Genomic DNA, 3,863 nt, shown 5'->3' on the forward strand with positions numbered 1-3,863 from the left:
TATGAATTTTGATGTGTTAGTCAAATAGAAATTTGATGGTCAAGTATGAATTTTGATTTAGACAGATGATAAGAATTTTGAAAATGTTTAAAAGAGGGTTAACAAGAGAGTCAAGTATGAATTACCGGAACTATTTATTGATGAACTATGTATTCATAATGATTCAATTTGTTTGCATAGAATGAATGGCCGGATGCCAAGTAATTGTTGGTAAATATCCATTATAATCCGAATCTTAGTAGATTATGATGATTGATGCTTTGGTTGTGGTTTAATAGCTTGGTGATGCTAGGGGCCACTTCCCAAACCTATGAATGCCTATGATCCTATAGCAGCCCAATTTTGTTTCCCCCAAATAATGCATTGGATGATGCTTTCATGAATATGTTGGCAGTAGCTACTGGTCACATGTCATGATATACCGTTATCGCTTGGGGTTTCAAGATAATAATGCTACTAGTACATGAAATGCCGTCGTTTGAATTTAGAGATAAAAAGCTACCGCCTACTATTTGAATGAACAAGCTACAACCTACTATTTGGGAATAAAAATAAAAATGAACAAGCTAATGTTGTTGTTGTTTCTCTCGTCCGTAAATGATGCTCATGCTCACATGTTGGCAGTAGCTACCGGTTGGCTTGCTCTATAAGCTTGTATTCTTGGTTATGAAGAAGCATATACCGCCTTTTTAAATTTAAGTAATTATCTACCAAAAATTTAAGTAATTATGAGTAATAGCATTTTCATTTGAAGACACTAGCATTTCCATATGATGCTCAAGCTTCTGCTATTTAATTATCTCTCGGAATTTTATATGTTGATGTTCTTTATTGCTACCGCTAGCTAGGATTTGTTAGGTTTTTTAATACAAATGAAAAAATGAACAAGCTAATCATGAAATGATACCGCCTAGTTGATTTTGAATGAAATGCTACCGCCTACTATTGAAGTCATTTTTCTAAGTCATTAGCTACCGCCTTGGCTGCACTAAATATGCTAACAGCTTGGTTAAAAAGATGCTCCAGGTTTGTTGTAGTGCTCCAGGTGATTGCTCCAGGTTTTGTTTGATGTATTGTAGATTCTCCAGGTTAATTTGTTGTAGATGCTCCAGGTTAATAATATTTGTTGTATTGATGCTCTAGGTTAATAATGCCACCGTATTGATGCACCAGGTTTTGTTTGATGTATTGTAGATGCTTCAGTGTTAATTTGTTGTAGTGCTCCAGTGTTAAAAAATAGGAACTATATATGTCCAAGCAATATATGTCCAGTGTTTTCCGGTTTATGGTGGATATGGTGGATATATGGTGTATATGGTGGATATGGTGGATATATGGTGTATATGGTGGATATTTTTGCAGGGATTTCATTGAGTTGCCCATTTCTCCCGAAGCGTTGATTAACTTCCGTTTCGGTTGAGAAATGGGCACTCCTACGTAGAAAAATTAGCAAAAGTCATGCCGAATTTTCTCGGTTGACTTTTGTACTAACTTGTTGCCTCTTTTTAATGAAGTGCAAATAAACATGTCTCGGCAACACTTCTAAGCCCGTGAGCCGAACGAAGAAGCGAGAGAGGCCAACAAGGACTTCGGGAGGGCTACGAGCAGCCCCGAAGGCCGCCGCCGAGTCGCCCGACGATGAGGAAGAGGGCCGGGACGCCGCCTCCGAGGGAGAGGGCCGGGACACCGCCTCCGAGGGAGAGGGTCGGGGGCCGCCGCCGACACCGGCGACGATGACGATACTCGGGACGACGCCGCCCGCACCGGTGAAGAGACGGCCGGTGAAGAGAACGCGGCCAACCGCACGGAAGGTGATAGCGGCGGCAACCCTCGTGAGGGTAAGAAGAAGAGGACGGCGAGGAGGCCAAGGAGGGATCGGAGGCCGCAAGTGCTCGCCAACGTCACCGATCATTTCACGCGTAGTCTCCGAAAGTGGCCTACCCTTGGAGCCTTCGTGGGTTGCCAAAGGGTACGGCATGCAACTAGGGTGCATCGTCCGTGAAACCGTGCCGATCCTAACTCAGGACCTCGAAGCAAGGAGAACGAGGCTATCGCCCAATCCCTCCTCCGAAGCTTCACCAACGATACACGTTCCCGGAGCCGTTAAATAAGAAGGTGGACTCTTTAGCTCTCACGAAGATGAGCACCGCCTTGAGCAGTCTGGAAGAACCGGCTGAAGGGAAAGATCGAGGCCGGTGAAAGCCGGGAGAGGATAAGTAGCAAAGACCCGTCGCTCTCCTTAGAAGACTTTAATGCATTCAAGTCTTACTTACAGAGTGACGCTCGTTAAAAATGGACCGCCCGGGGGAAGAAAATGCGGGATTTGAACTTAGGGACCCACCATTGCGGAAGCGGCGGTTACCGAGGAAAACAGCCCACTTGGGACAAGGAGGATGCCGAGATGGTACGTCCGGGAAAGAAACCCCCGGCACAAAATCCATGATGAACAGGCTAGGAACTTTGTCCCGGTCCCGCTACTACTTAGACCGGAAGACGGGGAATTTATTACGGATCACGAAGACGTGAGGGATTTCGAGAAGTACCGGTAAGGATAGTTCTATATTATTTCGCTCATCTTATTAGGCAATGAAGCCAAATGGGCTAACCTTAAGTTCCTTTGTCTAAAGGATGAAGAGTTGACGAAGGCCGGCCCGTCGTCCCAGGGGTCGACGGAACCGTGGGACACGCCTTTCAACAGGGCGATGAACAAGTACAAGGAGAGGGAGCCAGACAAGCCACCGACGTCGGTGGCCGTGTGTCCGGCTTTGGCACAAGTATGAAGCTATCCGAGTACTACGGATCGGATGCCAAGACGAGAAAGCTGGAGAGGAGGTCATCGGCTAAGGATAAATCCGAGGTTCGTGAGCTGAAGAAGAAGGTGGAGTCACTAGAGAAGCTGGTGGCCGAAAAGCCCGTGGAGAACACGGAGATGATGAACAAGTTATTGGACGAGAAGATCCGGCAGTATCATCCCCCGGGTTGATGGAGGGGTTAGCTGCTTGGAATGCGGGAGGTCAAGTGGGGCCGATACATGTGCCCAGCATTAGCGGCAAGCAACTCAAGCTTCCACGTGTCGCCGACGGTGCCGCTCCACCCGACGCCGGCGTCGGGGCTCCACCGACGCCGCCGCAGCTCCAACCGCCGCCGCAGCTCCAACCGGTCGCATCGACGCCCCCAACCGCCGCCCTTGTATCGACAAGAGCCGAGATCGACGCCATCAAGGAGGTAAACTCATTAGTTACTCCTTCGCGTCATCTTCTTTAACTATATATGCCTTTCGTGACGGCCATCTCACGATGCCCAACATGGCGCCCCTGACTCGGGATGAACAATGCATACTTCTGCAAACGGTGGAGCCCGGCGGCAAGTTGGTGGAAGTTGCTAGCGGCTATGTCATGGCTTCCCGCGTTATGCACGGCGCTACATTGAGCGGAAGACGTGGCGAAGGTCAAGTTGGTAATGGTAGTGCCGGAGTACCGCTACGCCCATCCCCCCTTTCAACCTCCGGCACGAAGAAGGCGAGGTTTTGCCCCTTGGGGATTGCCCCTCATGGCTTATGAAATGGCCGAAGAACCAGATTCGTCTGGGGGGGGGGTCTTCCGAGTTGTAAGAGAAGCACCGGCGCCACCTCCCCTATCATCCGGCCCAAGATCGCCAACGCCGACGACACCCTTAAGGAAACGGCGGTCGCCGCCCCCACTACCCGGAAGGAACCGACGGTCGCCGCCGCCACCCGGAAGGAACCGACGATCGCCGTCACCACCGTACGCCACAAACGCTTGTTGGGAGCGCTACCGCAACGACCGCCTACTAGACGCACGGTACGCCAAGCGGCGGCATCGCAACCGCCACCACCTAAGGTC

This window comes from Lolium rigidum, chromosome 1, assembly GCF_022539505.1.
Source record: "Lolium rigidum isolate FL_2022 chromosome 1, APGP_CSIRO_Lrig_0.1, whole genome shotgun sequence".
Lineage (NCBI taxonomy): Eukaryota > Viridiplantae > Streptophyta > Magnoliopsida > Poales > Poaceae > Lolium > Lolium rigidum.